General features: G+C 40.9%; 1 long non-coding RNA gene across 3 annotated transcripts in view; it reads left to right on the plus strand.

Moving 5' to 3' along the window:
- The window catches only part of LOC140508626 (uncharacterized), a 130,182-nt gene that overhangs the window by 23,991 nt on the left and 82,345 nt on the right, over window positions 1–23,846 (plus strand). For all 3 annotated transcript variants that reach the window (XR_011968488.1, XR_011968487.1, XR_011968489.1), the window contains exon 2: window positions 5,234–5,367. This is a non-coding gene — a long non-coding RNA (uncharacterized lncRNA). The remainder of the gene's footprint in view (window positions 1–5,233; window positions 5,368–23,846) is intronic.

Consider the following 23,846-nt stretch of genomic DNA (forward strand, 5'->3'; position numbering starts at 1 on the left):
GATAACATTTATAAAGCGCTTAGCACAGTGTAGGCACTATGTTCATGATATATGCATCTGTTTTCCCCTTCCTCATTTTGATTCTTTGGGGATTGTGATTTTTAGTGATCACTGGAAGATGGACTTTTAGACTACATCTAAATATAGACCTCTCCCCAACTTCTAAACTAGTGTTGTCTCAGAAATCCACTTACAAGTAGGTTGCTTGGAAATGGGAAGGCATATCCTCAAAGAAATAATGTTATATCTTGTAGCCAGGTTTCTAGATCTCCCTAGAAAATATTGCCTAACTTGTAATATACTTGGATCACTAATACTGTAGCTATGAAGTACTTGCCTGGGGAGATAGTATGCTACAATGGAGAGAGTACTTTGGAGACAGAAGGCATGGGCTTAATACCCACCTTGGATATTTATTCCTAGCATGATCTTTGGCAAGATACTGCAGCTCCCTGGGCCTCTGTTTCTTCATCAATACAATGAAGAAAAGGGCAAGATGGCCTTTACACTCCCTTCCAATTTTAGATATTGATATGGTCATATGAATGATGCGATTCATAATAGCAAATATTTATTTAATAGCTATTGCACACAGAGTGTTATGGAAAGGATTAGGAAGATACAGAGCTTAAATGAAACATGGTGTCTGTCCTCAAGGAGCCACTTAAAAATGCTTTTTAATCTATGGTGTTTATGGACTAGCTGGGAGATAAGACACAAATAGATACTTACAATACACAATATTACATGACGGATGCCTTAGATACTCACAAAGTTAAGTGTTATGAGTGACCTAAGGGAGGGTCATTACAAACTTGGGGAATCATGGAAGGCTTCTGGCAGAAGGTGGTATTTAATTTGAAGTTTAATGGATAAGAATTCCATAGGTGATCAGAGAGAGTATAGCAGAAATTAGCAAAGTACCTGGCATAAAGTAGGTGGTTAATTAATGCTTTTTGACAATATAACTGAGAATCAAGGATGTGGTTAAGGTCAGAAAGAGGTTGAGTTTGCCTGAGGGACAGAACACTTGAATGGATGTAATATGACCCAGGCCTAGAAAAGGGTGGTGGTGTCCCAAGTTGTGGAGGGCTTTAACTGTGAGACAAAGGAATTTGAATTTAATTCAGGAGGCAGTTGGGAAACATTGAAGATTTTTGAGCGAAGGACTAATAAGACAAGATCTTTGTGGATGAAAGATTATCTTGATTGTTCTATGAAGAGAAGAATTAGGAGTGGAAATGAAGGTGGGAATAGCTGTGTGAAGGCCATTGGAATAGTCCAGGGGGTGATGAAGTCTTATGCTATGCTAGTGGCAGTGTTAATAGAGAAGTGGAACTGGATTCAAGACATTACAGAGAGGCAATCGGTAACTGACTAATTATGAGAAGGGAAAGCAGGAAGAGTCAAAGGTAACCTCAACATTGTGAGCCTGGGAGACTCCTCATCCTTCATCATCCTCCCCCTTCTGACACTCAATTCCATCAGGAACTGATTTTCAAATGAATATATTTGTACTTGATGTCAGGAAGAATTTTCCCCAAGGTAGAGCTTTCCCAAAGTGGGATGAACTATTTGAGGAACTAATAGGATCTCTCTCATTAAAAATGCAGCCAGGTGGCATACTTGATTGGTTGTGGAGTTAGGAAGACTTGAGTTCAAATCCTACTTACAGTTATATGACCCTCGGTAAGTCACTTAACCTCTCTCAATGTTACCTTCTTCAAACATAAAATGGAAATAATGACAACACAGACTGGTGATGTGAGGATCAAGTGAGATAACAATGTAAAACTTTTGTGAACCTATATATAGGTGGAATCAGACTGAAAGAGAAGCCAGAATGATGAGCAGGTTTGGGGAAAACACAATGAACTTGGTTTTTGGACATATTGAATTTGTATTGCTGATGGGGCAGGAATGTGACAGTGTTTTATAGGTGGCAAGAGATCAAATAAGCAATCTGAATTGGAGATACAGAGTTATCTGCAGGGCTGTGGTAGTTGAAGTAGGGAGACTGAATGATATCACCGAGAAAAAAAGAGTGGAGAGAGAAGAGATCCAAAGATAGATGCTTGGTGAACTCTCTCATTAAGAAATGAAGAAGAAGATGAAGAACCAGTGGAGACAAAAAAGGAACCAACAGAGAGGAAGGAGGAGAACCAAGGAAGTATGACTTCCTTAAAGATGATGGGAGAATGGTCAGTATAAAGTAATACTAAGTAGTTGGGGGGGAGGCAATTGTATACTAAACTATCAGGAAGGACCTCATTTCATAGGTAGTACTTGAGCTTAAACTTGCAGGGAGCATGGGAATCCAAGAGGGGAGAAAGGAGAGTATCCTAGTAATGGGATACAGCTTGTGCAGAGGCATGAGGAAATGGAATGTCACATACAAGAAATGCCAAGTAGACTGATTTCGTTGCAATGTAGAAAGTGATGTGTAATCAAATTGGAAAGATAGGATGGAGCCAGATTATGAAGATGCAGAAGAGTTGCCCATCTTCAGCAGTGGATTTTTCACACTGGGAATACACACATTGATAAAATCAGAGATAAGAACTCATTTCCCTAAGCCTCCTAAAAAAAAGGTCCCTCTAAAACTAAAGATTTGTTTTCCTGATCTCAAAAGGTTGTGTTGTTCTAACACTATGTAAATGTCTAAATTCATAGAATCTCGGAGTCAAAAGGGCAGTCAGAGGCCTTTTAGTTTAACACCTGAGCAGGAATATTCTCTATGTACAACATCCCCAACAAATGCTCTGCATAGATGCTGACATGGAGAGGGGAGAGAAGGGATGACACTGTGAGCTGGGCCTAGCCTATAGACCCTTTTGTCTAGAAAACTGAGTGAGTCAGAGAATGTGAATAAGAACTCGATGGGAGCTGGTTGAGACGTTACTTTATCTTATCTAGCTTCTGCATTTACATACAGGGAAACTGAAGTTCAAGGAAGGGAAGAGATAAGGCCAAAATCTACAGCACTAGGAACCTGGTTCTCCTTTATCATTTTTGATGAACTTTTCTATATATTTTGACTCTTCTCCTTCTTTGCTCCACTCCTGTTAGGACATCTCTGCCCAATATCCATCCAAATTTTCTGTGAAACAGCAGTAGCGAATGGAAAGTGGGAAAGATCATCCTGAAATTTTGCCACTTCACCATGCATGATTTAGGCTGTCTTTCTATCAACGCAGTCTAACCCTCTTGTCTATTTCAGCTCCAAAAACTGTCCGTAGAAAAAAGGCTTTGCTAATGGCCAGCTATGCTCTCATTCTGAGTTGCCTGCAGGTTAGGGTCTGCCTCCCAATTCAAGGTCATTGAGGTGGAAATATATGTAAGTGATGTGAAGCTGGAAATACATGATGTGATTTTCTTCTCCTTCCCTCCCAGCAAACAGGCTAGTTAAGTTGCTGCCTCCCACTTCCATGCCCATCTAAAGCAGAGACTAGGGAGGCTATGGGCCAACCTAGAATGGTAGTGCTCCTGTCTCCCCTGCCTGGGATTGCAGAAGCTTAGAACCCCTATGGAGAAGTCTATCCCTCCCCCAAGTCTCTCCTCAGTCTCTTTTTTACACACCCCCTCTCCTAACCTCAAAATAAAGGGAGGGGAATGTCTGTGGATGCAGCCTGTCTGCCTGCCTGTCAGGAAGGGAGAAGAATGTTAACATCTCTACTTGGCTGCTCTGTCTTTTCCCTTCACTTCAGTGACTTTCCCAGCTGTCTCTGGCTTCATTCTGTGTCCCCTCCCTCCTCAGGCTGCGTTTCTTTCAGCTCAAGGGAGCCTGGGATGGAAGGAGGGAGTAGATGAAGAAGGTATGTGTGTGTGGAGGGTACAGGTTGGAACCTGCTAGGCAGACTGTAGGCAGGACTGGCTTCAGCGACAGCCAGCTAATAATTGCCCTTGGACTCCTCATCCTCTTATCATCATCCTCTCCCTTCTGACACCCAATTCCATCAGGAATTGATTTCCAATTGAGCAAATTTGGGCTTGATGTTAAGAAGAATTTCCCCCAAATTAGACCTGTCACAAAGTAGAATGAACTACCTGAGGAACTCATGTGATCTCTCTCATTAAAGATTCATCCAAATGGCATACTTGATTGGATGTGGGGTTAGGAAGCCTTGAGTTCAAATCCTACTTACTTGTTATATGACTCTAGGTAAGTCACTTTATCTCTCTCACTGTTAGCTTCCTCATCTATAAAATGGGGATAATAACAACACAGGCAGATGGGTGTTGTGAGGATCAAGTGAGATAACATAGCTTTTACAAATCTACATATAGGTTACCAGATGTTATCTGTAAGCATAGGCTGAAGCATATTTTGCCACATGTGTAATAGTGGAGATTCTTTTGGGGGGAGGGACTGCGTGTTGGCCTAGATGACCCTCAAAATACCACATTAGGCTGAAGATATCTGATTCTATGCTTCTGTGAAGTCACACAAGCCTTCAGGATGGCCTTGGCACCCCAACTTACTTGGGTCCCCAGTGCTCCTCATCTAGACTGTCTACTCACTTGCCTGTCCTGTGTCCCATCTCTGTGGGGTTTGGTGAGGTGACAGAGAAAACCATAATACTGAGATATGCAGGTGCTTTTCCCCAGAAGCATCGGGATTCTAAAAGGGGTATCCCATGCTTTAACTCAGAGGGATGACTTGTAATAGAAACTTTAGACTGTACACCACACTTGAAGGGGACATTTTTCTTATACCTTGCCATGAAGGCTACTGACTAGTTTGCCTACATATGGGGTCAGTTATGTTTAAAGATCATTGGAAGAGTTTTCTATATCCCCATCCTCCCAACCACTCTGGAGCATCTCCTCATTCTCTGCCCAGTCTTAAGATCGTACAACAGGGTTTTCATTAGCACACAATAGGAAGAACAGATTTGTTTCTAATGGAAGCTTGAACAGGGTGTGGCTCTGAAGCATGAAAGAGGGGTGGTTTGTTGCATGAGGAACTTGACCAGCCCTATCCAACTGCTCACCTCTTCTCTCCCCTCCCTCATCTTGTTTTTCATAGATTAAGTTAGGAAAAACAAGTGTAAAACAGAATAGTGATCAACACCTATCCCTAGAGACTCCCACTTACATGGGCCTGATTCTGTTGATGATGTTGTATTGATTTCTTCCCTAATTGGTGCTGCTGGGTCTATATTCATTTTCAGTTTTAGATTTTTCTTCTTTTGGTTCGATATACTAAATGAAGAACGTCTTGTCCTTCCAGGTCCCCAGAAAGAAACAAAAGGAGGAAATGAAATAATCTCCTTCTTGGACATCACTGTTTGGGAAACAACAACTCCAGTGGGATAAGAAACTTGGGATAGAAAAGGCTGGATTCAAGTCCTCACCGATACTTGGGTGAGTCACTTAAGTTTCTGGGTCTCTGTATTCTCATTTGGAAAATGGACATAATAATAATTGCATGTTGGAGTTGTTAATAACATGAGATAACATATGCCAAGTACTTTATATAATGGAAGTGCTGTATGAATGTAAGTAGGCTGTACTATTATCTACTATGCCCAGTAAGACACAAGGATCAAAAATATGGGAAGCCAGATGAGATTGTACAAAGAAAATGACCTGATCCTCTGCAGATAAAGACTGGATCAAAAGTCAGAAAGTTGGGAACATCAGGAAAATGAAAGTGATTAGAATTGGTGTAATGCATGAATTTCTTAATTAGTTCCATTTATGTTTCCCTAGCTTGGACCTGGTGTTCCAAGTACCCACTTCATTTCACACTCTTTTCCAATCCCACGGCATGACTTCTGTCATTAAGGAGATGACCCATTGGTTGGGGAGATGCAAGGGGGGAAAAGGAGGGAACAATACACAATGGCATATATGAGCAAGGGATGAGTGTCATGTGTATGCTTTGGAAAGTCAGAGAATGGGGAGAACACTGGGTCACTGTTAGAAGCTATAACTAGATCGAGGTGTCTGGGACTTTTTCCCAGGCTGCTTCTTTTGATAATTCTCTTTGTAGTATTTCCTGACTTCTTTACACACAAACCTCTTAACATCTGGACTCAGTACTTGACTATCAGGATAAGAACCATTCAGTATGCCATTATCTTCCGTTAACATTTTGGAATTAGTTTTTTAGAGACTAGTAAGTAATCAAGGACACCTAGGGAATAGATTGTGTTGCCTGGTATGACAAAACCCAACCTACAGTTAAGTCAAGAAATACTTTGTGCGAGGTACTGTGCTAAACTCTGGGAATAAAAACACAAGCAAAAAGAGAGATAGTTCCTGCTCAACCAGTTTACATTCTAATGGAGAAGACAATGCATTGTCGTGTTTTTTTCTTTCATTCTTGAAGAGGACCATGACATCAAGATGATGACATGACTTGCAGTTGACTTTGATTTGAGTGAGGAAAGGTTGTGCAAGGTCATCAACCTCTCTTTCTTCTCCTGAGCCATCTGGATCCAGTGGCCTGATGTTCATCAGGACAACTGGAGATGGTCTAGGATGCAATGTGAGACCTTGCTGCTTTCAGGCTAAGGTCTTATCACATTCTCACTTTGAGTGAGATACACCCATCCAATGAATAGGCTTCATTAAGTTACTCAAGGGATGGTCTGTTTAATAAAAAAAAAAAATCAAACTGAGAGGGGGAGACCCTCAGGGTTCCTGGGTAAAAGAGAAACAATTACTATTTAGTTATTACATAAAAGAGAGCTGAAAGGAAGGGTGGGGAGAATACATGTGCAAGGGTGAGGCAGCGAAGTGTGGAGAGTCAGAAGCAAAGCATGGAGCAGAATGAAGGATGTTGGTCTGGGTCCTTTCTCAAAATGGAGCTTACAGTCCAGAGTCAGCTGGCTTCATGACAAAGGCTCATGGAGGATGAGCTTCGACAGTCAGCCAATCACAGAACTGACAATCACCCACAGAAAACTGAACATCATGTGTCCTGTTCCTTTTTTGGTTTTTCCCTTGATGCTTAGAGTGCAAGGTGCAAGGCCAGCAGATTTCTGGATATAAAGGTCCTTGGTTAATTAAACTGCTTTCAGGACTCTGAGGAGGGGAATTATTTTTGTCAGTCCATGATTCCTCATTATCTGTCTCCAAAGTCAGGGCCACATCCTGTGATTCCCCAGCTTCCTTTAAGCTTCAAATCAAGTGCCCTTCTTACTGGAAGCCTGATCTCCTCACCTACCCTCAATTGTTAGCATTTCTCCCTTGCTCTCTGAAATTACTTTATATTTACTTGGTTTGGATTTCACTGCTTTCTCGCAGCAGAATGTAAGGTCCCTGGGGGTAGGGACTGCTTTCAATTTTTAGCTTGTATTCTCAATGACTAGCAAGCACCTGGCATATAACAGCAAGGCGTAAATGGATGTAGAATTGCATTGAATACTTTAATTGGATTGGGGGACCAAGCAAGGGGATCTGTGTAGTCTTAGGGATTCTCCCCACAGGGAACCCTCTGGTTGGAGGTCTTGACTTCTTCTCCATAGGATCCTAGATCTAGGATTGGAAAGAACTGATGAGGCTATGCAGTCCCATACCCTTATTTTACAGGTGAGGAGCTGAGCCTCAGGATAGTGACGTTACTTGCTTAAAGTTGCTTGGTTGTGCCAAAGTTGGAATTTGACTCCAGAATCCATCATTCCACATTGCTTACTTCTTCCCACCGAGGTGGATGATCATAGGAAAGGGCTGAGATTCTGGTGGTTTGGGACATAAGAAAGGTAACTGTTGATAAGGTAGGCATATGAGACTATCTTCAGGTCTGAATGGGGGAGTTGGATTGGATGGAGGCACTGAGAGGGCAGAACACTCCTGGGAGGAGGAGGGAGAAAGAGATGAGGGTGCAGATCAACTTTTCCTAGGGCTAGTTCTATGACCACAACTGGTCACCTGGTTCAGATCTTCTTGTTTTTCATCAGCCTCAGGGGAAGGAGGCTCTATGTCGCCTCTGAGCTCTCCCAATTGTCACCCTCTTACCTCCCCCCAACACTGCCCTTGCTCCTTTCTAATCTCAAGGAGGTCAGAGGTGAGAGCCTGTTAAGACTGAATGACAGTTTCCACAACCCTGAGCTTGTCCCTACTCTCATGGTATCAAAGGCCAAAGTAAATGAAAGCAAAGAACGTCCTCCTGCTATTTTAAAAAAGCTGGAGAAAATGAGTCTGGTTTATTTATAGATGTCCTGATCTTCTCTGTCACTTTTGACAATATTCACTATTGGAGGAGACAATTTTACCCTTAGTGGTATGTGATGTTTGAGAAATGTTTCCTTGTGCTCTAAGTGACAGGTGGGGTTTGTGTGCAGCTGGGTCACCACATACTATGAGAGAGGACACCTGTCTCTTAAAAAATGTTTTAGTAATGCTCATCTCTGTTCTTTTTTCCTACTACTCTTCCTTACCATTGACTCGCCTCAGTAGAAACCTCCTTTCGGAAAAATAAGTATAATTGAATAAAATAAATCAATACATTGGCCAGATCTGAAAAGGTGTGCCTGATTCTGTAGCACAAAGTCACTACCTTTATTGAGAGGTGGGAGGCATGTTTTACCATCAGTCCTTGATCACTGCACTGATCTGGTCATCTTGTTGTCAAATTAGGTTGTCCAGTCAATAAGTATTTATTAAAAGTTTACCATGTGCCAAGTACTTTAAGCAGTAGAGATACAGAGAAAGGCAAAAACATAGTCCATGCCCTCAGTGGATTTTCTTTCTAATGGGAGAGTCAATCCCTCACTGCATCCTGGGCTATCTCCAGATGTCCTGATCTATGTATGACCACTGGACCCAGATGGCTCCTGAGGAAATAGTGAGGCTGGTGACTTTGCACAGCCCTCCCTCACTTAAATCCAATTCACTTGCATGTCATGGCATCACCTCCCTGATGTCTTGGTCCTCTTCAGGAATGAAGACCAAACAACAGCAGTAAGATATATTAAAAGTAAATGGAAGGAAGTCTGAGAGGAGTCTTATTGTATCCACACTAGAAATACTTCTCTTGGCCCTTCTTTCTTTGCTCTATACCCATTCATACAAATCTTCCCAAGTTTCTCTGAAATTCTCATATCTGTCAGTTCTTACCTTATAACAATATCACATTGCAACCACACACTGCAATTTGAGCCATTCTTAATCAAGGGACTCCTGCTCCATTTCTAGTTTTTTTTTGCTATTACAAATAAGTGGTGCTATAAATATCTTTGTGAAGGGTATTTTACTTCACCAGGAGAATGACTATAACATTTTCTTCCTACAGCAAACAAGTCAAATGATGGTCTCCTATTGGGCCCCAGAGAGGAGATATAGATGTGATTTAGATGGTCTCTCATCGGTCTCTAGATGCCCTAAGAGGGAGATTATCTATCATCTATCTATCTATCTATCTATCTATCTATCTATCTATCTATCTATCTATCTATCTATCTATCTACCTATCTATCATCTATCTATCTATCCATCTATCTCCCTATCTCCCTCCTAGGGCACCTAGATATGTATATGTAGATGATTTTGGAGGACCTGGAAGATGCAAATGTGATGTAGGTGGTCTCCTCTGGGACCCAGAGTCACCCAGCCAGTATGTGTCAGTGGTCAGACTAGAAGCTGGGTGGTCCTGATTCTAAGGCTGACTCTCTATCCACAGCTTCATGCTGTCTCTCTTGTCTGACACATAGCGCTGTAGGACCCTACAGATGTAATATACATTGCTTCTTATTTGATCCTAGGTGCCTGGAGGGCACAGTTGTGATATGGACTCCTGTTTGGTCCCAGAAAAGGGTGCAGATGGAATGTGCATGTTTTGTTCTCCCAGGAGAGAGAGAGAGAGAGAGATATAGAATGATATAGATGGCCCCTAGCAGGGAGATACAGATATACTATTAATAGTGTTTTGTCAGGAAGTAGAGTTGGTATGCAGATGAGATATACATGTTTTCCTGTGGGGTTTGGGTGGCCAGAGAAAAGCTTACGGATGTGATAGCAATATATGGTCTATTTCATAAAACTTACAGAATTGTTGTAGAGGATCAAATTAAATAACACAGGTAAAACACACTGTAAACCTTCAAGAGCAATAGAATTCATGTTATCCAAGGTACAGAAATGGGAAAGGATGGAGGAAACTGGGGAGTGAAGAGGGAAAAATGAATATTCCAGTTTGACTAGAACACTAGGGTAAGTGAGGACAGGAACAGGGTGCAAGGATAGGTTATCATGGAGACAGAAGATGGAGAGCTTTGAATATTAGGAAAAGAACCACATCATTTTTAGACAGCTGATTCCTTCCACTGAGTTAAATCTGCTTCTCTGTAACTTTCTTTTTATTCCCTGGGCCTTGTACCAAGTCTGTCTCCCCCCAACATTAGTATTAATTCAGCCCTCTAAGAATAAGCAGAATGAGTCTAATTCCTCTTCCACATTAGAGTCTTTCAGATATTTGAAGACAGTAATTATACCCCTATCCTACCCCATGTCTTCTTTTCTAATAATAATAGCTAGTAGCAGATATTATGTGCCAGGTACAGTGTTAAGCACTTTTTTACAAATATTATCTCATTTGATCCTCACAACAACTCTGAGAGGTAGGTGCTCTTCTTATCCCTATTTTATAAATCAAAAACAAAGGACAGACAACAACAATTTTACATATAAGGAACTGAGGCAAATAGAGGCTAAGTGACGTCCAATGTCACATAGCTAATAAGTATCTGAGGCCAGATGCAAATTCAGGTCTTCTTGACTCCAGGCCCCAAACTCTACCCATGGCACTGTCCAGCTGTTTCTACCCAGTTTTCACAATCATTCCTTCTTATGGAATGGTCTTTAGTCCCCTCACCATCTTGGACCTCTTCTGGACATGTTTCAGTTTGGTTTTTGCTTTTTGAAGAATCCCTCCAAGTCATTTATTTTTTAAAAAATTAACAAGCATTTTATTTTATCTCCCTCTCACCTTCCCTTCCACTGAAAAAAAAAGAAAAGAAAAACCCTCATAACAAACATTCATAATCAAGCAAAACAAATTCCCACATTGGCCATGTCCAAAAATGCATGTCTTATTCTGTATCTTCAGTCTAGCCCTGCTCTGTTAGGAGGTGGGTAGCATAATTCATCACTGGTCTTCTGGAATCGTGGTTGGACACTGTGCTTTCCAAGTTGCTCATTTTTATTTTCTGCATCTGTTCATACAAATCTTTCCATGCTTCCCTTAATTCCTCATACTCATAATATATAACATAAATATATTATATATATGGAATATAATATTCCAGCTACTCCTGTCCCTGTCCCTCTCTCTTTCATTCTCCTCTCCAAAGGTAAGTAAATTTTGGTGGCCAGAACTTGGGGTTTACTGGCTAGATTTCTTTCTTTCTTTCTTTCTTTCTTTCTTTCTTTCTTTCTTTCTTTCTTTCTTTCTTTCTTTCTTTCTTTCTTTCCTTCTTTCTTTCTTTCTCTCTTTCTTTCTCTCTTTCTTTCTTTCTCTCTTTCTCTTTCTTTCTTTCTCATTCTCTCTCTCTCTCTCTGTCTCTCTCTCTTTCTCTCTCTCTCTCTCTCTCTCTCTCTCTCTCTCTCTCTCTCTCTCTCTCTCTCTCTCTCTCTCTCTCTCTCCCCCCTCACTTTGGAACAGCAACCCTAAGGGAATTTCCCCCCCACTTTGACTTCTTTTCTAATTAAAGGGGTCATCCCTTGACTACTTCTTAAAGAGGCCTATTCACTGAATGGGAGTTACCTCACTCTAAATAAGTACCTGAAAAGACCTTAGCCTAAAAGGGCCAGAGTCTCCCATTGCATCCTGGGCCATCTCCAGTCATCCTGAATATCTGATCACTGGATCCAGATGGCTCTGGAGGAGAAGTGAGGCTGGTGACCTGCACAGCCCTCCCTCACTCAAATCAAAGTCAACTGCAAGTCATGTCATCATATCCCTGATGTCATGGTCCTCTTTGAAAACAAAGAACAAGCGCAACAATATTCCATTCCATTACTATTCAGTAATTATCCAGCAGCTGAGGGGTACCTGCTTTGTTTTCAGTACTTTACTGTGACAAAAAGTGCTTCTAGGAAAATTTTGTCATAAATTGGACCTTTGCTTTTGTCTTTGGCTTTGGGTACATCATCAGTAGGGTCAGTAAGTCAAAAGGGATAGACAATTTAGTCACCTTCATTGTATGACACCAAGTTGATATCCAGAATGGTTGGACCAATATACAGATCTATCAGGCATGTTTTACTATGTAACACAACCCCTCTAACATTGACTGTCCCCCCCCACCTCCTTTTTTGATCATCTTTACATTGTTAGGTAAAACCTCAAAGTTGTTTTTTTTTAATTAATTTTATTTATTTTCAGCATTCTACAATCACTACCATATAACTTAGATTTTTTTCCCCTCCCTCCCCGAGATGGCATACAATTTTATATAGGTTCTACATATACATTCCTATTAAATACATTTTCACTATAGTCATGTTGTGTAGAAGAATTAAAATGAATGGGAAAAATCATACAACAAACCAAAACGTAATACACACACACAAAAAATGATCTGCTACATTCTTCGATTGAATTCCATAGTTCTTTCTCTGAATGTGGAAGACATTTTGCCTTAAAAGACAATTGGGAATTTTTTTAAGTCCTTGCATTGTAATGAAGTACTAAGTCTACCAGAAAAAACTCGCACACTGTGGTCATTGCTGTGCACAAAGTTCTCCTGGTTCTGCTCCTTTCACTCAGCATCAGATCACATAAGGCTTTCCAGGCCTCTCTGAAGTCTTCCTGCTCATCATTTCTTATAGCACAATAGTATCCCATTACATTCATATACCACAACTTGTTCAGCCATTCTCCAATTGATGGGCATTCCCTCGATTTCCAGTTCCTGGCCACCACAAAGAGAACTACTATAAATATTTTTGTACGTGTGAGACCCTTTCCCATTTCTATGATCTCTTGGGGATACAGTCCTAGAAGCAATCTTGCTGGGTCAAAGGGTATGCATATTTTTGTAGCCCTTTGGGCATAGTTCTAAATTGCTCTACAGAATGATTAGATCAACTCACAGCTCCACCAACAATGAATGAGTGTTCCAACTCTGCCACATCCTCTTCAACATTTATCACTTTCCTGTTCTGTCATGTTTGCCAATCTGATAGGTGTGATGTGGTATCTCAGAGTTGTTTTGTTTTGCATCTCTCTAATCAATAGTGATTTAGAGCATTTTTTCATATGACTATAGATATCTTTAATTTCTTCCTCTGAAAACTGTCTGTTCGTATCCTTTGATCATTAATCAACTAGGGACTCAAAGTTGTTTTAATTTGCCTTTCCCTTACCATTAATGATTTGGGACATGCATTTATGTGGTCATTTATGGTTTGCATTTCTTCTTTTAAAAACTGTTTGTTAATATCCCTTGACCACTTGTATATTGGGGAATGGCTGTTAGTGTTACCGATTTGTATCAATATCCTCTGTATTTTGAATATCAGGTTTTTGTTTTTTTTTTTTTTACTGGTGATATCAGATGCAAAATTTCCACCACTCTACAATTTCTATCCTAATTTTATCTTCATTGATTTTATTCCTGCCAAAGCCTTGAAATTTTATGTAGTCAGAATTACCTATTTTATCTTTCATACTCTCTGTTCACGCATAGTTAACAATCCTTCTTCTAGTCATAGTTGTAAAATGTACCTGATCTTATATTCTAATTTTGTTTTAATGTTGTGACTTTGTATATTCAGGCAGTTTATCCATTTTGAGTTTATCATAGTAAATGGTGTAAAGCATTGGTCTAATCCTACTATTTTCCCCTAAATTATTTCTAGTTTTCCAGCTAGATGACCCAATGGATATGCTAGACCTGATATCAGGAACACTTGTTCAAAACTGACCTCAGACATCTACTACCTGTGTGACCCTGGCCCAGTTACTTAACCACTTGTTTGCCTTAGTTTTCTCAACTATAAAATGGGGTTAGCTACTTCCCAGGGTTATCGTGATGATCAAATGATATATTTATAAAGTACTTTGCAAATCTTTAAGTGCTATATAAATGCTAAGTATTATTATTATCAAAACAGGGATTCTCTCCAACAACCATTCTATTCTTGGGTATATCATTCACTGGAAACTGTTGCCAATTGCTTCTATGTCTTATCTCTCAAGTCTGCCCCACTGATCTACATTTTCTGGTTTTTAAGCAGTACCCAATGGTTTTGATCACTACTGCTTTCTAATATATTTTAAGGTCTGGTAATGCTGTGGTGCCTTCTGTTCTTCTTTTCTCATTATTTCCCTTGACATCCTTGACCTTTTGTTCTTCCACATCAATTTCGTTCTTCTTTTACCTAGTTCTATAAAATATCTTCTCCGAAATTTGATGGGTATGATATTAAATCTATAAATTAGCTTAGGTAGTACAGTTATTTTTATTATCTTGACGCAACCTCCCCACAAACTGCAAATCTCTCTTCTGAGTATTTACTACAGAGTTTATAGTTGTATTTCTACGAAGTTTGTGTGTTTGGTAAGTTAGCTCCCAGATATCATATGTATTTTGTGACTAGAATAGCTCTTGTCTTTTTTTCCTGTGGGTTTTTTTTAGTATTACACAGTAATCTGATTATTCTTGTAGATTTGTTTTGTATCCTGCTACTATACAATTAATCATCTCAATTCCATTTCTTCACTGATTTTCCAGGGTTCCTAAGAACACTTTCATTCCATCTGCAAAATAGAATTGGATTATCTTGTCCTTTCCAATATTTACATGTTAAATTTTTTTCTCTTACTTCATTGCTAGAGCTAGAGTCTCTAAAACAATATCAAATAAGGGTGAGGAGGGCTCTTGGTCCCTTCTTGAGACTTTTGATGAGTCAGTCAAAAACCATCTGTGGCTCCCCATTGCCAGCAAAATAAAATATCTCCAATCCCTGCTTTCAAAGTAACTGGGGTACAGTGGATAGAGTGCTGGGGCTGGAGGCAGGAAGACCTGAGCACAAATCTAGCCTCAGAGGTTTACCACTTGGGTGACCCTGGACAAGTTACTTACCCTCTAGTGGTCTCAGTTTCCTCAATTGTAAAATAAGGATAATAGTACAGTGCCTGACATGTAGTAGGTGCTAAATAAATACTTATTCCCCTCTCTAAATCTGCTTTAAAACTACCCAACTAGTCTTACCTAGGTCTGTTTACCTTCATGTTTAGCCTAGAGAAAAGAAGATTTATGGGTATGTCTGTGTGTATGTGTGTGTGTATGTATGTATATGTGTGTGTGGTGAATTAGAGAGCTGAGGGGGGGGAAGTAGGGAAATGATAGTTATCTTAAAGTACTTTGAGGGGCATTCAAGTGAAAGCCCCATAAGACAGAAATAGGAAAAATGAATGGGACTTACAAAGAGGAAAATTCCAGTTTGATATAAAAAAAGTACTAAGCATTTAATTGGGGCAACTAGGTGATACAGTGACTAGAGCACTGGTCTGAGAGTCAGGAAGACTCATCTTCCTGAGTTCAAATCTGGCCTCAGATACTTATTAGCTGGGTGACCTTGGGCAAGACATTTAATCTTGTTTGTCTCAGTTTCCTTATGTGTAAAATGAGCTGGAGAAGAAAATGGAAAACTATAAATGTATCTTTATCAGGAAAATCCTGAATAAAGTCACGAAGAGTTGGACATGACAGAAATGACTCAACAACCACAACAACAAAAACTTAACAAAAGTGAAAAGGCCCACCCTGTGAAGTTGTGGGTCCCTCTCACTGGAAGGATTCAAGCAGAGACTGAATGACAACTTGTGGGGTATGCTGCAACAGGAGTCCTTTGTGGCTATGGGTTGACCAGGTGACTTCTGCCATCCTTTCCAGCTCTAGAATTCTGTGATTCTGGTATGCCTTCCATATGCCTACCAAACTAGAATGTTTCATTTTCTCTTTTCCTCTTGTTTTTCTGCACTATACCAGTGCTTATGGCTTTGCACGTACCATACGTCATGCCTGGACAGGACTGCCCTTTCTCTTCATCTGTTGAAGTAATAGAGAGGCAGCATGGATCAGTGAATAGGGGCCTGGATTGGGAGCCAAGAAGGCCCAGAGCCAATCCCACCTCTGACATTTCCTGGCTCTGTGATTCAGCTGGCAAATCACTTAACCTCCCTGTGACTCAAGTTCCTCATCTGTAGAATGGATCTTGATCTGGATGACCTCCAAGATCTAGTTCACCTGTAAACCTTTGACCTTATGAGCTGACAACAACTCCCACCCCTTCCTACAAGACTTGATTTCAAGGCTTGCAATGTGAAACCTTCTTTGGTCTCCCTAGGTGAAAGTGATCTCTCCCACATAAAGTCTCTCATAAAACATTGCTTGGACCTCTCCTTTGTACTCATCTCATTCTTGGTTTTTGCCTTAGGTACATGTCACATGTCTCCTACCTTCTTGCCTTCCCCCCCACCCCCCTCCCAATACCAAACCCATTAGCTCAAAACCTTCCTGAAAGCAGAGGCTGTGTTATATTATGTTTTGTATCTCTGGTGCCTTGGGACAGGACTTTGAATACAGTTGGTGCTTAAGTAAATATTTGTGTGATCTAATTGAATTGGCCCTGTGCCTGAGTCCTAGTTCTCACTCCCTACTGCCCATTTGGTGCCTGTAGTTGCTACCTTCACAATCTCCTGAGGTCAAAATATTCATAGCCTCTCTCTAGACTATTCCTGGCTAAGCTACAGGGGTCCTTGAGGGACCTCGATGTCCACCCAGATTGGAGATAGCAGCAAGATGGAACAGACAGGAGAAGGCTAGGACAAAGAGCACAGGTTCAAGCCCACAGTCAGATCTGATTCAATTCAGCAAATTCGTATTAGGTGCCTACTGTATGCGGAGCACTATGCTAGGACCTGGGAGACAAGCAAAGTTTAGACAAGTCTTTGCAGATCTTTCAGGAGGGCAAGATACATACACAGTAAGCTGTAATAGAATACATTACACAAGAAATCCATTAGAGAAATGTAAGCAACAACAAGTTATGTGAGCCAAGAATGTGAGGTTCATTAACCACTTAGGGACTGGACAGGTCTCCCGAAGGAAGGAAAGTTTTAAAGGATCATCGATCTAGGTTTAGAAGGGATCTCAGAGATCATCTAGTCCAGGGGTAGGGAACCTGCAGCCTCAAGGTCACATGTGGTCTTCTTGGTCCTCAAGTGGGGCCCTTTGAGTCAAGACTGCAGGTTCCCCACCCCTGGAGACCAATCCCCTCATTTTACAAATGAGGAAACTGAGGCCTAGGGAGATTGTGATTTTTGCCAAGATCACAGATGTAGTAAACATTACAGACCATATTTTAGCCCAGACTCTAAATACAGAACAAATGCTCATTCTTCTATGAGTAAAAATTTGACAGATGAAAAGAGAGAAGGAAATTTTTGACATGTGAAAATATGCACATAAAAGCACAGAGATAGGAACATTTAGCCTGTGTTCAAGGACAGAAGACAGTCCAGTTTGACTGGAGTATAGAGTGCATGGAGAAGAGAAATATGAAATAAGACCAAGAATGTAGGGCGGCAAAAGATTGTGGAAAGCCTTCAGTATTAGGCAAAAGAGTATGAACTATATTCAGCAAGTAGTAATAGAGTGTCAGGAGGATTTTAGCTGGAGAGTGATTTGATGAGATCTATGCATAAGAAAGATTGTTCTGGCAATTTTTGAAGGATGGCTATGCGGGAACAGAGTACAGGCAAGACTTCTTAGAAGCCTATTGAAATAATACGAGTGGGTGGTAATGGGGGCCTATTCTGTGGGGGTGGTTGTGGGAATGGAGAGGGAGAGGCAAATGTGAACACTATCAAGAAGTCAGAATTGCTAGGTCTTGGTAACTGATAATGTATGTATGTGAGGAGTAGAAGAGAAAAGAATTCAAGCTGGTCCCAAAGTTGTGAATGTGGGAGAGGGGTCGGAGTGACATCATTGACAAGCTAACTTGGAAGAGATAGTGGGAGATCCAGAAGGAGATGACTGGGATGGAACTGAAGTATGGATTGGGAATTTGGAAGAGAGGAGATAAGGATTTCAGGGTCATCTGGGGAAAGGTGATTCCATAAGGTCTTTGGGAGAAAAAGAGATGGCTACAAGAACAGAAGCTATGACTATTTTTAAGACCCCATGCTGGTGCCTTTTTGGAGATATGACACAGGATAAGTCACAGTCCCCAGATATGAATCTCTGGGGACCTAACCTGCCCATTTTGGTTTTCATCAGCAACCTACTCACTTGGGTGGGTCTTTCTTTGCCAACTGACTTTCCTGGGCTTCTGTTCTTGGCCACTCTCTCTTCCCAGGTGAATGAGAAGTTCAATGGCTTTAGACTGTGTCTAGCAGTCTAAATAAATAACGAAATAGATCTCACACACAGAGTGCGAAAGAAGAGGCTACAATTCCCATATTAATGCTCTCCTTTCAAGAAACAGTAACATTGCCCTGAGAGAGAGAGAGAGAGAGAGAGAGAGAGAGAGAGAGAGAGAGAGAGCATTAGCAGGGGGAAAGGAAAGAAGGAAGAGGGAAAGGGAAACAGTTACAGGGTTAATTTATTTTTTATTTCTTTAACACACAACTAGAGTCTTAGCCTTGTGAGGCTCAGGAGTTGGAGGGGAAAAAAAGGACCCATAAATCCATGCTCCTAGGGCCTCAGTTTCGCAGTCTGGACAATGGGCAGACTGAGACTCACTTCTGCCTGGGGCATACCTTCATTGACTCCATCCTTTCCTAGAGGCTACAGTGGGGAAAGTGGTCTTTGATGCTCTGAGTTATAAGGGTTATTAACAGGCATCACAAACTGCAGGATCTTTTTTTAAAAGCCCATTTCTCAAGGCAACAATGTTAATGAGGGTTATATTTCACCAACGCTCACATGACGCAGTATATCAATCTCCCCTGACGTTTGTTTAGCCGCTAGGAAACAGACCCGGCTCGAGTTAAGGCTGCCACTGCCTCCGCCCGCTCGCACCAGGGCTGTCGGGCTCGCTTTGGCTCCTGCCACGGGTCCCAATTCCCCGGTCACGAGCCGAGCCGAACAGAAATTGTGTTTTTTCGACACACGGGGACGAGGGAGAAGCGAGTGTTCCTTTTGTTCTTCTGGGTTCCGAGCAAATAGCATCTTATAAAAAACAAACATACAGCTGGGCCGACCGCTCGGAGCTGGAGGACGCCTTCTATCCCCGAATTTAATAAAAGACTGTTTTCTATGTGAAAGGCTTTCAGGAGCCTTCACTTGGGGGGAGGGTAGAAGAAGGGGAGTTGTTAAAAAGAAACCTAGAATGAGAGGAAACTTAAGAGACAATCTAGTTCAGCCCTCTCATTTTACAGAAGGGGAAACTGAATTCCAGACAGAGGTTGGCAGTGGCAGAATTAGATCCCAGATCTAGATTTTTAAGGCCAGATCACACAGATTCCCCCAAGACACTTCTCAGCTGGGCCTGAGATCCCTGCTGGGAGAGATTCTTTATTTGGAGAAAGGATTGAAGGCGAAAACCGGCTATGGCCTCAACCCAAAGGCAGTTTCCATTTCAGCCTCCGGCACAGTGATCAGGGACCTGGGGGGAACAGAAGGGGAGCAGAGCGGTTGAGGTGAATACTCCATTATAGCCTTATTAAAGTGCTATTGCTATTTCGAATATTTATTGTAAGCTCCCGGAGGGCATTGTTTCTATATTTGTATATCCTCCCAGAACTTTGTATGTGCTAAATGAACTGAATTGAATTGCTTAAAGTGTCTCCGTCTCTTTCTGTCCCTCTGTCTCTCCTTTGCTGTCTCTCTGCTGTCTCTTTCTATTTTCCTCTGTCTCTGATGTTTGACCGTCTTCTTTTCCTTCCCTCCTCCCCTCCCCTCCCTTCCAGGGATATTTCATGTTCCTTAATTGATCGCTAAGTATTTATTAAGTACCGGCTAAATGTCAAAAAGGTTGGCTAGGGGGTGAAGTGTATAGAGTTCCAGCGTTTGGAATCAGGAAGTCTTACCTTCCTAAGTTCAACTCTGCCCTCAGACTCTTCCTAGCTGTGTGCCCCTGGGCAAGTTACGTCACCCTGTTTGCCTCAGTTTCCTCATCTGTAAAATGAACTGCAGAAGGAAATGGCAAACTATAAAAGTATGTTTACCAAGAAACCCCAAATAAAGTCGTTAAGAGTTGGACATGATTGAAATGACTGAGGAACAGCAGCAAAATATATCAAATACTGTGCTAAGCACTGGAAATAAAAAGACAAAAATGAAAACCTTTCTCCTGAAAGAATATACATTTTTTTCAGGGGAAAAATATGCATCTATTTAAATACAAAATATATACCAAGTAAATACAAGGTAATTTGTGTGGGGGAAAGGAGTGGTGGTGGTGGCGGTGGTATGATAGTGGTAGAAGAGGGAGAAACAGAAAAAGAACTCATTTACTAGCAGCAGCTAGGTGCTTCATGGTTAAAATCCTAGGCCTTGATCGGGAAGGTCTGAGTTCAAATACTGCCTCAGATGAATTAAATTTTCTAGCTGTGTGAACCTGAGCTAGTCACTTCATCCCTGTCTGCTACAGTTTCCTCATCTGTAAAATGATAATATGTATTTCCCTGCGGTGTTGTGCAAATCAAATGAGATAATATTTGCAAAGCTTTTGGCACATCTGAAAGTGGCATAGAAACACTAGCCTCTATTAGTAACAAAGACATCTATTAGGGCCATAGCTAAATTCAAGAGATGGAGCAGGAGAAGAATTGATAGAACATGACCACCAACAGGACTGGGAGAATGGTGAGGAAGAGGAAGGAATCCAAGCAAATCTCAAGGTTTCTAAAAGAGGAGGTGAGGTGAAGGGTGATGCCACTGGTGTAAATGGTGAAGTCAAAATGAGAAAGTAATTCAGAAGGAAGAGGATCAGTTCAATATTAGATATTGATGAGTGTCAGACCACGGACCATAAATGTACATCTGGGAGGGCCACTGGACATCATTTAGTTATAGGATCCACAGGATCATGGCTCTGGAGTTGGGACAGACCTCAGAGGTCATCTAATCCAACCATCTTATATGAGAAAACTGAGGCCCACAGAGGGAAAGGGACTTGCCCTTGGCCACAAAGGGAATGGCAGGGATAGAATTTGAACCTAGGTTCTCCAAATTCAACTCTTTTCATCATACCAGGATGGTGGAAGCAAGATATCCTGGTAAAGATGCCTTACAGGCAATTGGGCACGTGGATCTGGAATTCAAAGGAGAGGTCAGGGATGCAAAGCAGATATGGGAATCATCAGAATAAAGGAGATAATTGAAATGATTCTGAATCACTGGGATTGCCAAATAAGAGAGAATGGCCTCCAGGAATAGTGACCTTAAAGAGTCAGGTCAAGTGGCCAAGACCCAGACAGGCAGATTGATGGCAAACCTCCCAAACAACAGGTGAGATTCCCAGAAGCTAGCCCTCATATAGTATTTACTATGTGTGAGATACTATGTTAAGTGCTTTATAATAATTTACAATTATTATCTCATTTGATTTTCACAACAATTCTGTGAGGAAGGTACTATTATTATCCCTATTTTACAGATGAGGAAACTGAGGCAAAAAGAGATTAAATGACCTGCCCAGTGGCTTTGAACTCAGGTCCATCCTAATTTCAGGCCTAGCATGTCTATCCACTGCACCATCCACCTGCTTCCAAAGAATGCTTGAACTGCAGATCTAAGTCATTCTGGAGAACACTTAATCTAATCTTACACCTGATTAGGAATCCCCTCTTCAGCCTGCCCAACAAATGACGCTTCTGCTTAAATACCTCCAGGGATGAGGATCTCACTACCTCCTAAGGGAGCTCATTTTGTTTTGCACAGTTTAAAGGATGAGGAAGTTCTTTCTTAAACTGAAATAAAATCTGTCTCCTTGTAACTTTCCCTGACACCATTCCTGCTTCTGCTCCTAGCAGCCAGGAAGAATATGTTGAATTGCCTTTTTACGTGGCAGCCTTTTAAGTGTTTAAAGACAGTTACCTTATCCCAAGTTTTCTCTTTTGCACATCCAGAGGTCCTTCAACCAAGCTTTATGCAGCATGGTTTACCATTCTACTTATTTTCTTCTGTGAATATTCTGAATATTAAAATATGCCCAGAAATGGACCCAATTTTCTAAACACAAAACTTATTAAGACTCTTAGCTTTTGCTTCCAAACTCTATATTTTGATTAATGCACCCCAGAATCTTGGCAGGATTTTGGCTTTCTTCTTCGATTGCTGCTGGCTAAGTTGCAAACCACTGAAAACCTTACACGTGTTTTTTTCCACGTTATTGTCTAATCATCTATACTTTTAATTTTTTGAACTATACGTCCAGGGTTTTGTGTTAATGTAGTCATTAGGAAAATTTTTGAAGACAATAGAGTCAAAGATAGATCCTTGGGGGGAGTTTGATCTTCTGTCTCTTGCTGTAACATTGATATGAAGAAGACTACATTATGATTCTTGCTTACAAGAAACTTACAAGTGTGCAGGGGCCTCATCTGTTCCTAGCCCTCTGCCAATGCCCTACCCATTTGGGAATAGCATTCTATTAGCAATCTTTAGCTCTAATTTATCTTGTCATCTTTTTGTTTACATGCTGTCTCCCCCATTACACTATGAGTTCCTTGAGAGCAGGGACTGGTTTTTTGATTTGGTTTGGCTTCTGTTTTGTTTTGTTTTGCCTTTCTTTGTATCCCCAGAACTTAGCATGGTTCCTAACACATCGCAGTAAGTGACTAATAAATACTAATTCACTTGAATTGATTTGACTTTGGAACTAGCCATTCAATCAGTTTAAAATCCATCTGATTGTACTAATTGTCTAACCTACATCTTCCTGCCTTGTCCATAACCATAGAATGAAAAACTTTGCCAAATGTTTTGCTGAAGTACTAGAATGCCATTTCTATGGCATTTCCTCATCAGTGGTTCAGTAAAATCAGAAAACTGAGGAGGAAGGAACCTCAAAGACCATTTAGTCCAATACCCACTTGAACAAGAACCCACTTTATAGCTTCCTCGAATTATTCAGGAATTCCTTCTAGGAAAATTCATTGTCAAATATGAATGAGAGAGAATAATAACAGTGTACATTTCTATAGCTCTTTCAAACTTACCAAGTGCTTTTCTCCTTTCTCAGGAAGAAGCTGGAAACCACAAGGCTATTCCAAACTTTTCTTTTTCTGTCTTCCTTCTCTTTCATCTCACAGGTTGAGATGGAAAGTTTTTGATGGGATGATTTCACCCCAGAACAGAAGCTTGTGGAACTGATCAGAAAATACTTGATCAGACAATACTAATACAAAAAAGTTCAGGTTGAAAATAGGATTTCTTTTAGAAAATCTCCTTCTAAGACTTTCTGCCCCTCTGAGCTGAAGGGTGCCTGTATATTTCTAAACTATGTACTTGATACTTCAGTAATACCATAGAAAGGCACAATAAACCCCTCTTATCTCCTTTCCTGTATGGGGATACGTTGTTAGGAGTCTTAAGTCAGTGGGAGGAGTGTCTATCAGAGGCTTCCACTGTTAAGGTTTATTACTACTAAAACTTCTTTATTTAAGTAGTTAGCTCAAGAATCTTAAAATTAATCTTGTAATGGGAGAAAGCTAGAGCTTCTAGGCAGCTAGGAGATATAGAGGATAGAGTGTTGGACTTGGAGTCAAGAAGACCTGAATTCAAATCTTGCTCCTGACACTTACTAGCTGTGTGATTAAGCAAACCACTTAACTTATCTACCTCAGTTCCTTCATCTGTAAAAGGGGCATCTTTATAACACCCAGTTTACAGGGTGGTTGTGAGGATCAGATGTGTTAATCTATATAAAATTAAGCC

This window comes from Notamacropus eugenii, chromosome 5, assembly GCF_028372415.1.
Source record: "Notamacropus eugenii isolate mMacEug1 chromosome 5, mMacEug1.pri_v2, whole genome shotgun sequence".
Lineage (NCBI taxonomy): Eukaryota > Metazoa > Chordata > Mammalia > Diprotodontia > Macropodidae > Notamacropus > Notamacropus eugenii.